The sequence below is a fragment of the Brachycentrus maculatus genome, unplaced genomic scaffold (assembly GCF_059751285.1).
Source record: "Brachycentrus maculatus isolate JH-2025_06_01 unplaced genomic scaffold, ASM5975128v1 h1tg000199l, whole genome shotgun sequence".
Taxonomy (NCBI): Eukaryota; Metazoa; Arthropoda; class Insecta; order Trichoptera; family Brachycentridae; genus Brachycentrus; species Brachycentrus maculatus.
Genome location: NW_028280950.1, coordinates 687,515 through 701,625, shown reverse-complemented (window position 1 = coordinate 701,625; position 14,111 = coordinate 687,515). Strand labels below are relative to the sequence as shown.

Sequence of the window (14,111 nt, the reverse complement as noted above, 5' to 3'; positions counted from 1 at the left end):
CTTATTTTATTTTATTTCTAATTATCTAAAGGTGGAGACTGACCGGAGCATTTCGTTGTAACATAACGTCATAATATTGCTCGCGGCGAGCATCACTGAGCATCACCGAGCATCTGAAACTATGAATGGAATGCTCGGCTCGGTGTACTGACTGCCTGAATGCTCGCATCGTAACGTGTTACGTCACAGCGAAATGCTCCGGTCAGTCCTTACCATAAGAGTCAGGTTAGGGTGCCATGGTTAGGTCACAGGCTCTGCGCCAGAGACCCTCGGTTCGACAAACATAATAGATAAGAAAATATAAGGAGATATATGGTATATGGCAAGTAAAATGAGTGGAACCCAATGTGTTCTGTACGATCAAAGAATGCATGCGATCCATCAAGCTTATGTATTGGTAAGTTTAAATGGGCGGTCATATGTACCGAAGACTGCATCTGTTTCGAGATCGGATCTTTATGTTGATCAGATCTTCAAAGATCAAGTCTTCAGAAATCCCATCATTTATTATAAGCTATTTCGTTATTACACTATTTATCATATATATCAATACATATCCGATCCCTAGGTGGAGCATATGGAGTCCACAAACTGTCTCCAGGCTTTTCTGTCAGCTGCCAGCTCCCTTGCTTCCTCCCAAGTCAGATCCGCATCCCGAAGCTCTGACGAGAACTGCCGATGAACTGTCAGCAGTGGTCGTCCTGGGCGGCGCGAACCTGATGCCTTGTAAAAGAGGCAAGCTTGATTAAGGCTCTCAGGAGGCATGAAACCCATGAGGCATGAGGCCCAAACCATCTCAACACACCTATCTTAGATTTATCAAAAAGGCTTAATCAGCCTTTTATTCATTCCTTATATCATCATTCCAATATCAATCATACATTGTTTCACCGCACATTCATGTTAGACATCGTATTTTTCACATTTAATATTACCTTTTTAAAAATTCATATTGTTATGTTTTGTATTGATTTTTATTGAATTAAGTTCAAAGTAAGTACTATTCAACCTTTAAAAAATTACTTATTTATTCATTCAAACCCTTATCTGCACCCCAATGGTGCATAGGGCACTGCATCATAGAAAATGCAGTGTTATCTTGATCATTAATACATGAAGGAAAGGTGATCAGCCCTCCGCTTCAGGTACCAGTCCAGGGTAATATTGAATACATATTAGAGAGAAAAAATCGCTTCATTTAATAAAAGTCAAATATTTATTTCACTCTCCCTGGGAATCGAACCCGGGACCTCCAGTACGGTAGCTGAGCGTGCTGCCCATTACACTACGGAGGTGGAAAAATTTATTACTATATCTTAATAGTAAGTTGCATTCTCTCAGGTTTTTGTCTCATTGTATTTTATGGTCGCAAAAAAAACCATTAATATATCTTTCGATAAATATTTGTAGGCCAAATACATCTAAGAATGTTGTGGTAGATAACCAAATGTATAAAAAACCTTATTTCATATTTTATTATGTATTAAACATTCAATATACATATAATGATTTGTCCATAATAAATAATGGATTCTGGTCAAGGTACATCTAGTAATAAACCGCTTAATTAATTGATTGCAATTTTTTTTTCAAATTCAATAAATAGGATCATAGGCCACCAAATAATACAACATTTTTTATGTTTGTAAGTGCTGTGATGAGTTTAAATTTTAGCATGCTTAGTTTTCTGGGTTTAACTGATACTTCATTTCATTTCATTTATCTATGCCGGATATATCCACTCCCTATGTGGAGCATTTGGAGTCCACAAACTGTCTCCAGGCTTTTCTGTTGGCTTCCAGCTTCTTTGCATCCTCTTAAGTCAGATCTGTGTCCTGAGGTTCGGACGAGAACTGCCAATGAATTAGCAGCAGTGGACATCCTAGGCGGTGGGAACCTGATGCTATGTAATAGAGGCAAGCTTGATTAAATCTTTCGAGAGATATGCGTAAGTACATGGCCTATGCAAACTCAATTGCCTTTTTTGGATGACAGTTGTGACCATGGATTGCTACAGCAACAGGATACACCTATGCCATATTTCCTCATACCTCACAAAGTCAAACCACCGCATGCCTAAATTCTTCCCAAGCATCTATTCTTAAAGCTAAGTATACGGCTTCTCTGGGCCATTGTAAGATGCCATGTCTCATAGCCATATAAGATGAAAGGAGTGATGCAGGCATTGTATAGTCGCCATTTGGTCATCACCGAGTACAAATCCGATATCCGGAAAGCCTTCATAATGAAACAAGGTAACAAAAATGTTTGAACTGCCAATTTTGAAAGTTTATACCAAGAGTCTCTCTAACCCTTATCCGCACCCCAATGGTGCATAGGGCACTGCATCATATAAACGCAGTGTTATCTTGATTGTAAACACACAAAGGAAAGGTGATCAGCCCTCCGCTTAAGGTACAAGTCCAGGGTAATATTGAATAAATATTAGATTGAAAAAATCAATTAATATTTACTTACAATATATATTTACTTGACCCCCCTGGGAATGGAACCTGGGACCTCCAGAACGGTAGCCGAGCGTGCTGACCATTTCACTACAGAGGTGGACATATTATAATACCAAGAGTGGTATTACAAAATAAAGATGACCCAATGGTGCATAGGGCACTGCGTCATATAATCGCAGTGTTATCTTGATCGTAAACACATGACCCCTTAACTACGTAGTGTATTTAACTTTTAACTTACCATACGTTAATTTTTTCTGACAACATTTATTTCCTAATAATATGGATCAATAACTTGTTTCAGAATGCCACTCGTGAGAAATAAACAAACAGATGTTTAGTAAAAGTTATCTTCGCCGTATAGTTAAACAATATGTTAAAATTGTAATTAATACCTTGTTAAGCGAACTATTATGGTATTTTTTAAAAGTTATTATCAGTATTATGGTGCATGGACATTGCATCGCGATGAGAAAGCGATGACTTGATTGCTAAGAACTATCTCCATAGTACAGGGTTTAGCCTACTGTTTACCCTATATCGCTCACTCCTTTCAACAACGTCATTTATCAAAAAACTTGGTTTTTCAGGAGATTGTTTTTAATGTTTAAATATATAATAAAATATATTTAAAATAAATATCAAACCACTTATTGAACTTTTTACTGTGCAACAGATCTTTTTAGGTAAAACCTGAATGTTTTTTCTCCATTTGAAAAATATTTAGTATATTTAAAAAAAAAATAAACAATACCTTTTCTTCAAAATGCAAAAACAACACTTTCTGCTCTATAGCGGGTAAATATTATGTTAAAAATATGCCGCTTTTGGGATAAAGTACATTTTCTGGGCATTCCGAAAACATGTACAACTGAAAATTGACGATTTTTATACATGACGTTATTGAAAGGAGTGAGCGATATGGGATCCCGAAATCAGTTTTTAAAAAAAAAAAGTTAAATATAAAAATAAGGAAAATGATTAATTAAACCTGGTAGAAAATGAACATCGTGGCTTCACAACATTCGCAATTGGACCGGGATGAGAGGAGGGGACGAGATGTTCCGGACAGCACAGGACCGCGAAGTTTTTGCCATAGTGATCGTCAACGTTGGGGGGACCTAACGTAGCACACGAATAAGAAAAAATATTTTCTGATATCAAAAATAAAATATGACACTGGTTATGTGTATTGTTTTATGCGTTTACAATATATCAATGCATTTACTCTAAAATCCTATATCCTACAATCTGGAGAAACACAACCGTAGAACGGGGCTACTTGAACTTTGATGTGGTACTTGAGCCCAGCACAAAAAAATAGTTACATCTGTATTTGGTCTACAATAATGAACATATCGACATGATTCATTGTTTCCCTGACAGGTGACACTTATATGTGCATTATTGTAGACCAAATTTAGATTTAATTTTTTTTTTGTACTGGGCTTAAGTAATACATCAAAGTTCAAGTAGCCCTTTTCTATGGCACCTTTAAAAATATAATTTTTCACAGTATTTTGCGATGGATCTACCATAAAATTGGGGAAAAAAGCGTTCTTAAAGTTTTTGAAATAATCACATAAATTGCAGTATTCAATAATCCATTTAAAAGATCAATCTTCTAACAAAAATTCCATACAAAAAAAAACAAACCAACCAGATCTTCACTCCCTGTATTTAAAATAATTATTTTTACATTTTATTACCTTTGCTCTGTACCTAAGTGTTTAAAATTAATATAAACGCAACCCATTTCCTTATGTTTAACAAAATTTCCGATGACAGTAAGTAGATATTTTAATAAGGTCCATAATATCTACATTTTATTTAATAATTATTAACATTTTTATTATTTAAAGCATTTATTTTATGGTCAGTCATTTTTCCAAAATGTTGGTATATAACTACTCACCGAGATTTTAGTCATACTACCATACCAGCATGCAAACAATACTACACGTAGGTAGAGACCTATTCACACACTTACAACTACACAAAATATTAATCACATGCGTTTTTGGTCAATCAATTAAAAACCTTCACTTAGGTAGTTATTAGTGCAAATAAATGTTATTTTTAAACTTTGATTCCTGGCCATTATAAAATGAAAAAATATCATTTTATTTTCCGAAAATGTCAAACACACGCGGTTTTAAAAACTGCGTAAATTGACGACACATGACAGATCGCGTAAAGATAGGTTTTTAAAAAAAATTGGTAATGTTAAAAATAAATCCTTGACTATTTTTGTAGAATAGACGCTTAATGATGATATTTGATAGCAACGTAACAATTACAAAGACATCCTGAACTGTCAAATGAAGCGTAACGCTAATCAGTGATGAACTGTGCACGTGCACTATGAAGACGTGTGATCGGTTTAGAATTTGAGCCTTGTTACTAATAAGTGTGCATTTAATCTCGATTGTGAAACTTTGTGCTAGAGAAATATGGGTTATTTGTAATTTGAAGATAACGATACATTCCCAGACGTTAAGATGATTGACCGTCTGGAGAAGATAACATGAAATCTTCTCCATTGAAAAAATCACGTTTCAAAGTTTGATTTTTTAATATATAAGTATAAGATATAATCACACTTAAAATTCTAACACATTTTAAAAGTACCGGGATTAAAAAAAAAACACCCAGAGCGCAACCGATCCCCTTGAGCGCCGCGCGCCGGCTTAATACTGATGGAAACAATGACTTACTAAAACAACGCTACCTATTTATAAAAACGAAAAGTGCAACTCGTAACCCTGTGTGTTTATTAAATAAAGTGTGTTACATTTCTAAACACTATTAGACTTTCTATATTACCAAAATACGAAATGACAGCTGGGAAAGCGCAAAAAAATGGATTTTCCGAAAACTTTGAGCTCTGGTTGAGGGCCAAAAGTAGTATGGAATATTTTTTTAAATATTTTTCACGTTATGTGGAATTCAAAATGCAACTTTTTAGACCCATTTGTCTTTGATATCTCATAAAATAATTTTTTTCATTCACCAACGGCCCACTCTATTCAACATGCATACTCGTATATCGTAGGACGTCTGATTTATTTTATACCAGTATAAACCAGTTGAAAAATTAAAAGACGAATACATAAATTTATTTTAATACAATACGCATAAATTAATTTTTTAAATAATACCTAGGTACGAGGTTCCCATTTTTTTCAGATTTAAGTTTTACTTGGTAAATACCTCTATTTCTTAAAATCTATTGCGACACATCGCTCACTCCTTTCAACAACGTCATATATCAAAAAACTTGATTTATCAGGAGATCGTTTTAAAAGTTTAAAAATATAATACAATGTACTAAAAATATATATCAACCCACTTCTTGAACTTTTACTGTGCAACAGATCTTTTTAGGTAAAACCTGAATGTTTTTCCTCCATTTGAAAAATATTTAGTACATTTAAAAAAAAAAATTAAACAATACCTTTTCTTCAAAATGCAAAAACAACACTTTCTGCCCTGTAGCGGGTAAATATTAAGTTAAAAATATGCCTCTTTTTCTGGGATACAGTACATTTTATGGGCATTCTGAAAACATGCACAACTGAAAATTTACGATATGACGTTGTTGAAAGGAGTGAGCGACATGTTTCGATACATTTTCCGAATCACTTTCAAACACCGTATGTGAAGCTTAATCTAAATTTTTGAGTTGCGTCCTTGCGACGTTGAAAGATGAAAATGGGGTGGGAGCTGTTTCATATTTTTATAGATTTATTTATTATTTTTAACACGTCTCACAATAGATTTTAAGAAAAAGTGGTATTTACCAAGTAAAACTTAAATTAAAAATGGATAGATATTACCACAAAGTGACTGCCGAATCAATCAATGGAATCATAATTTTTTTTAAACAAATTATTGTGTTTATAGTGTTCGCCTCCATAGTGTAATGGTTAGCGTGTTTGGTAGTATGCTGAAGGCCCCGGGTTAAATTCCAAGGGGGGAGGTCAAAATAAAAATAAAAATTATCACTCAAGCCAGCCAAATTCCAGGTCGTGAGCCCTTGGATGCACAGACTCACATCTTCTTTCGTGTAAAAAATTCAAGGACGCGTCACGTTTATGAGGCAAATTTTTTAAACTCTCATGTGAGGCACTTATCACATGAGAGATAAGAAAGATATAACATAGAGAGAATGAGAAAGAGAGCTGTACATTCCGATAGGATACGAAGTAATATAATAAGATAGTGTTGTAGATGTAAACGTCAGACGCTATATATGAACAGTGAAGCGCCACTTGACGTTTAAGTAATAAGAATCGTTGTGTTTTAACAAACCCAACGAATCAACAACTAAATCCGGAACTACGATACATGAATTTTGTTCTTGTTATCACAAAAATATCGAATCACGGACATAATATCTCATATTTTAGTTGCCACAAACCATTAATATCAGTATTACCAATTTAACCAATAATCAATGACAGTGTATTGAATAAACAGAAAATATTTTATACAAATTTTGTATTGTATTTTTTTTGGTGAGTTGTTCTCTCTGTCTCACACTAAATCTCTCCTGTTCTTTATTTTTTTAAAGAAATTTCACTTTTATCACGCGTACGGTGCTGCACATAATTTTTTTAATCGTTACCGTTATTATTTTTTATGTTTTACACAAGATATAATACTTATTTTAAAAAGTTAATTTATTTAGAACCGTTGATTCCTGTATAATATATTCATACATATAATGCATACTTTGGACTTCGCACAGCATATTAGTACAACGAAGATGTGTTATAATATTTTTCTTAAATTCATAATTTTTTCGCCATATATAATAATAAAATCATGAGTAAATATTTACAAGAATTAACATAATTTAGTTTCAGAGTATTGAAAAATTGAGTATTTTATAATATCTGATAGAAAATACTTAAATAAATGTATATTTACAACATTTTGAGTGTGTCCAAATGTGTCCAATAAAGAGTTTCTGCTCAATAATAAAGCTTCTTTTCATCTCACCAATAGATGTCTCTAGTGAAGTTCTAGTGATTCAAGAACAACGATTCGAAATTGGTACATATATATATATAGAGAATCCAATAATTTAAGTAGTGTGGTTGTCAATAATGGGTAGAATTGGTGTATGTTACACGTGTGCAAAGTGATCACTTAAACCAGCCTATGACGGTCGTCAGCCCCGTAAATGCTCAGACTTCCATATTCTTCTTCATCTTTGATGAGATGTCGAAAAAGAATATGAAAATCTTTATTTGTTTAAATATTACACTAAACTTGAGTTTTTTTTTAATTTTGAAAGCATTACGTAAAAATTGAATTGCCTTATTGAATATGACATTTAAGTATTGCTTGTTGTAGGATATCGTTTCATTTCAGATTTCTCCAACAAATTTATGCTTTCTCCCATTCTATAAAAGCGCTTAACAATATGAACTTTGCCTTTCTCCAAAAATATTCGGCGCATATCCTGTTACGATCTCACCTTCTGCGAATTAATATACCAATTGTTCTTTAAATTTACGATAGTAAATTTAAAGAATAATTGATGTCTCTACCATAGCTTTGCAAGAGATGGTCTGTTAGGAAGCCTAGATGTTTCTGTATCCGATTTGGGAATGCGGTAGAACAGCTTTTATATATCGCTCACTCCTTTCAAGAACGTCATAAATAAAAAATCGACAATTTTCAGTTGTGCATGTTTTCGGAATGCCCAGAAAATGCACCATATCCCAGAAAAAGTGGCATATTTTTAACTTAATATTTACCCACTACAGGGCAGAAAGTGTTGTTTTTGCATTTTGAAGAAAAGGTATTGTTTAATTATTTTTTTAAATACACTAAATATTTTTCAAATGGAGAAAAAACCTTCAGGTTTTACGTAAAAAGATCTGTTGCACTGTAAAAAGTTCAATAAGTGGCTTGATATTTATTTTTAATACATTGTATTATATTTTTAAACTTTAAAAACGTTCTCTTGAAAAATCAAGGTTTTTGATTTATGACGTTTTTGAAAGGAGTGAGCGATATGTCTCTTTTATCTCACCAACAGATGTCTCTAGTAAAATTCTAGTGATTCAAGCACTACGTTTCGAAATTGAACTATACATAAAAATATAAAAACTCCAAGAATTTGAGTAGCGAGTGTTTTTGCCTAGAATTTTCACTCATGAATTACATGAAATTATAGTAACTTTATACATAAAAAGTAAATCCACTCACGAGTAGGCATATGTAGACTATGAAATTTAAAAAGTTGAAGCCTGAGTAGGGACATGAGCGATGTTGCATAAGCCGTAGCTAGATTTCAGAGTCACTTGGACATTAGGTAATTAAAAAAAATTTGAGTAGTGTGGTGGTCAATCATGGGTAAAATTGGTAAATGTTACAGAGTGTAAAGTGATCAAATAAAACAGCCTATGACGGTCGTAAGCCTCGTAAATGGCCAGACTTCCATATTCTTCTTATCTTAAAAAAAAATCCAAAAAAAAATTGAAAAATAACTCCAATGATTGGGAGATAATCCCAGATTTGTTAACAAGTATTTGGACACACTCAAATTGTTACGACAGTAATGTCATTTCACAGCTGTAACCTGACCATCATTACAATGCATTACGACAGCCATCGTCAAAATACCTAAATTGTTAGTCTAGAGTCAAGTGAAGCATGGAATTGGCAAAAGAAGGATGAAAGTAGACTGAATGCAAAGTGCGATCTCTCAGACGAATGTGAGCGAGTGTTTTTGCCTAGAATTTTCACTCATGAATTACATGAAATTGTAGTTACTTTAAACATAAAGAGTAAATTCACTCACGAGTAGGCATAGGCCATGAAACTTAAAAAGTTGAAGCCTTAGTAGGGTATGATAAGCGGTGTTGCATAAGCCGTAGCCAGATTTCAGAGTCACTAGGACGTTAGGTAATTTAAAAAAAAGATGAATGTGCGGCAAAACGATGTATGATAGATCTTCGAATGGTGATATAAGAAAATAATGCAAGGCTGCGATATTCACTACCGTAAAAATTTAGAAAGGTGTGTTGTATTGGTTTGGGCGTGTAAATCGAATTAGCGATGGAAGGACTCTAAAACAAATTTACTAGGCAAATGTGGTTGGTAATAGAAGGAGAGGAAGACCGAGGAAAACTCGGCATGATCAAGTATTTCGAATACTTGAAAGTGGTCGGGTCAGGAGTCAGAATAATTGCTGAGTGTGTATGATGAGATGGATGAGTATGGAAGACGCGAAGAATGTTTGCAAAGACATTGCGTTGTAGCGTTCTATTCTCTCTGCCTACCACTGCGGGAAGCGGCTTGATGTTTAGTTGGTTAGTGATACTAACGGGAAGATTTTATTTTTTTACATGTGACCGGAATTTTGTCCGTTATATCCGATGTTCGTTAAATAGAGGTCCGTTATATCAAGGTTTTACTGTATTATGGTTGGCATTATTTTTTTTAGATAAAAAGAAAAAATAGACGACATCTGAATTTGTTAATCATTATTCATATTTTTTACCTCTAGAAACCAGTCGTGTCATATTATTTTCATGTAATAAATAAGCCGAGCTTATGTAGGTAAAACAACTTTTTTCACAGGTTGATGACGCACATTGTTATAGAGATACCGAAGGCACACGGTGGTACGTGTTTACATTTTTTTAAACTATGTCCAGATAAGTGCAGGCCGGTTGTAAAATAAAATTGCCGGCGAATGTTTTGTGTTTACATTGGAAATGTTAAACCAACGTATCTTTCTTGAAATGATGACATTATCATTTGATGATGACATTATCATCAGTATTTATTTTGGACATAAGAGAAACCGTACGTTACGTCTTAATACTTAAAGAGTTTTGTCATCAATACGGTATTTATCCCTATTGGAGTTTTATATTACACTCATAACTGTTTTATCACGGTGGGTTTGTTCCTAATAAAATTGTCATCAATACGGTATTTATCCCTTTTGGAGTTTTATATTACACTCATAACTGTTTTATCACGGTGGATTTGTTCCTAATAAAATTGTCATCAATACGGTATTTATCCCTTTTGGAGTTTTATATTACACTCATAACTGTTTTAACACGGTGGGTTTGTTCCTAATAAAATTGTCATCAATACGGTAATGACCCCTTTTGGAGTTTTATATTACACTCATAACTGTTTTATCACGGTGGATTTGTTCCTAATAAAATTGTGAAAAAATCAGTTTAAATGTATATTTGTTAAATTATATATGTCCGCCTCCGTAGTGTAATGGTCAGCACGCTCGGCTATCGTACTGGAGGTCCTGGGTTCGAATCCCAGGGGAGGTCAAATAAATAAAATTGATTTTTTCACTTTAATATTTATTTGATATTACAACATTTTGAGTGTGTCCAAATACTTGTTCACAAAATCTGGATTATCTCCAATACAGGAGTTATTTTCATATAATTTTTTGACATCTCATAAAAGATGAAGAATATGACGGTCGTCAGCCCCGTAAATGCCCAGACTTTCATATTCTTCTTCATCTTTGATGAGATGTCAAAAAATAATATTTGATATTACGCTGGACTGGTACCTGAAGCGGAGAGCTGATAACCTTTCCTTAATATGTTAACGATCAAGATAACACTGTGTTTATATGATCCAGTGCCCTATGCACCATCGAGTGTGTATAGGGGTTGAATGATGTATGTAAAATGTGCATTGTAAATATACGGAAAAATTCAATGGTGTTTTGTATAAAACTTGTTTATTTTATATAATGCTCATGACATAAATTAAAATATTTAACTCATGTTATAGCGAAAAAAAATGTTTTGTGCATAAAAGTATTGTTAACTTTGTGGTATGGTAATTAATACATATAACTCTCCTTATCATTCATCGATCAATTTGTGTAATACTACTTAAAATACTACTTCATGACTACCGGTTGAATGAATTGTTTTTTTTACCTTTCTTATCGTAAGTACTTGTATATTAATTAGCTTTTAATTTTGAATAAATTTACATAAGCACTAACGAGAAAAATCTTTCAAAAATTGAGAAAGGAAAATAACAATAAAAAAATACTTTAAATTTTTTTATTGCGATTGTTTATTTTATTTTAATTTTACCCATTCTTCAACAAAATACTTATAATTCAATATTTACGATACGTCTACTTAAAATATACAAAAAGGCAGTTTTTACCTAACTATTTGTACAACAAAAGGCAAATTGAATAGACTTTGTTTTTTATTGTAGCCATCTGCTCAACAGTTATTTTTTATTGTTAACTCTTTTACAATAAAAAATTATTAGCATAGTAGTTAACTTGAATATGTAATTCGAATATCCCAATAAAATATTAAGTTCGTTGGACGTTATTATTGATTTCTGCAGAAGGCCATCGGATAATAGGGAGTCATCTCGTGAATATATTCTCAAAAGAAAACTAGTTTGAAAAGTAACCAGAAGCCCATCGGATAATAGGGAGTCATCTCGTGAACATATTCTCAAAAGAACACTAGTTTGAAAAGTAACCAGAGGACCATCGGATAATAGGGAGTCATCTCGTGAACATATTATCAAAAGAACACTAGTTTGAAAAGTAACCAGAAGGCCATCGGATAATAGGGAGTCATCTCGTGAATATATTCTCAAAAGAAAACTAGTTGGAAAAGTAACCAGAAGCCCATCGGATAATAGGGAGTCATCTCGTGAACATATTCTCAAGAGAACACTAGTTTGAAAAGTAACCAGAAGACCATCGGATAATAGGGAGTCATCTCGTGAACATATTATCAAAAGAACACTAATTTGAAAAGTAACCAGAAGACCATCAGATAATAGGGAGTCATCTCGTGAATATGTTCTCAAAAGAAAACTAGTTTGAAAAGTAACCAGAGGCCATCGGATAATAGGGAATAATCTCGTGGATATGTTCTCAAAAGAAAACTAGTTTGAAAAGTAACCAGAGGCCATCGGATAATAGGGAGTAATCTCGTGGATATGTTCTCAAAAGAAAACTAGTTTGAAAAGTAACCAGAGGCCATCGGATAATAGGGAATAATCTCGTGGATATGTTCTCAAAAGAAAACTAGTTTGACAAGTAACACATTTGACAGTCAGACTGTTATATATCAAAGGCATAACTGCAGATAAACCGGGGAAAAGTTCCCTTAAGCATTCGTTAAATCGCAGCTTAATTTTCACTTAATCCAGGTAACATTTTACGTAATTGATCTTTTTCTTAACAAATAAGTTTTTCTTCGAAATAATTATATAGTTTTGAAAAGAAAAGGGTAATAATTGAAAGGTAAAGAGTTAAAATGAATCATAAAAATATGTTTTCTATGTGCATATATTGTTTTTAAAAAAATCGGGCGTTAAAAGACATGTGACCTCTCCAATGGTCTTTTGTGGTATAAATGCGACTTAACGAATGCTGGACATTAACAAACAAAATATTTTTTTGTTTAAATTGCGTAGTTTTGTATACAAGGATGTATCTTTTTTTTTGCTTTTTGACATCATTTTATTCTAGAATCATTAAAGGATGATAAATTTATGAATTGGTATTTTTTAATACTCAGGTACTTTTTTAATGTCGAAAGCATGCAAAACAAAACATTGGATGACGTTCATTATTTGGAATAGCGTTGAATATCGTCATCAACATCAATTTTTCGCACACCGACTGAAGAAGGTCAATACTATATGACGTCACTAATGCTATACAAATAACGAATCTTATTATTAAACTGACATGTACTTGTACTTTGATACAATGACTGGCAATTTGCTAAAAAATATATAGAAAATTAGCGATGTCAGAATGTTTACAAATATAATACAGTGGCACAAAATGAATCGCCCTATCGGAAGATGTTATAATTTTTGGTTATGTCGTCGTATGTCAATTATTTTTGACATTTCGCTCAATCTTTTCAACAACGTCATTTATCAAAAATCGTCAATTTTCGGAATGCGCAAAAAATGTACTCTATCCCAGCAAAAGCGGTATATTTTTAACTTAATATTTACCCGCTACAAGACAGAAAGTGTTGTTTTTGCATTTTGAAGAAAAGGTATTGTTTAATCATATTTTTTAAATATATTAATTATTTTTCAAATGAAAAAAAAAACATTCAGGTTTTACCTAAAAAGATCTGTCGTACAGTTAAAAGTTCAATAAGTGGCTTGATATTTATTTTTAATACATTTTATTATATGTTCAAACTTTAAAAACGATCTCCTGAAAATCAAGTTTTTTTTTTATATGTGACGTTGTTGAAAAGAGTGAGCGATTTGTGAATTAGACAGCTGCAGTATACAAACAGATTGATAAAATGGGCACAAATGTGTATCAACACGGCTGTCCAAATTTAAAACACAGTAAGAGACATTTTTGTAGTACTTTTTTTTTTGCATTTTTGGACTAAGTAGATTTTACTTAGTCCAAAAATGCAAAAAAAAATGTACTTCAAAAAAATGACCCTTAATGTGTTTTGAGTTTGGACAGCCGAACACTAGCGGTAGCCACTTGACGGATATCATCTTTTCCACTTAACAATAAAAATTGTAATGTTCCAAATAAAGGTTTTTATAACTCAAAATTAATTTATTTCATTAAGTGAAAAGGTATGAGGAGATGCATGA

The 14,111-nt window shown here is 32.8% G+C and overlaps 1 long non-coding RNA gene across 1 annotated transcript in view; it reads right to left on the bottom strand.

Moving 5' to 3' along the window:
* Positions 1-696: 696 nt before the first annotated feature.
* The window catches only part of LOC148307391 (uncharacterized), a 32,542-nt gene continuing 19,127 nt past the window's right edge, over positions 697-14,111 (bottom strand). Inside the window, exons 2-3 of the long non-coding RNA XR_015837852.1 lie at positions 3,460-3,589; positions 697-723 (exon numbers count right to left, since the gene is read on the bottom strand). This is a non-coding gene — a long non-coding RNA (uncharacterized LOC148307391). The remainder of the gene's footprint in view (positions 724-3,459; positions 3,590-14,111) is intronic.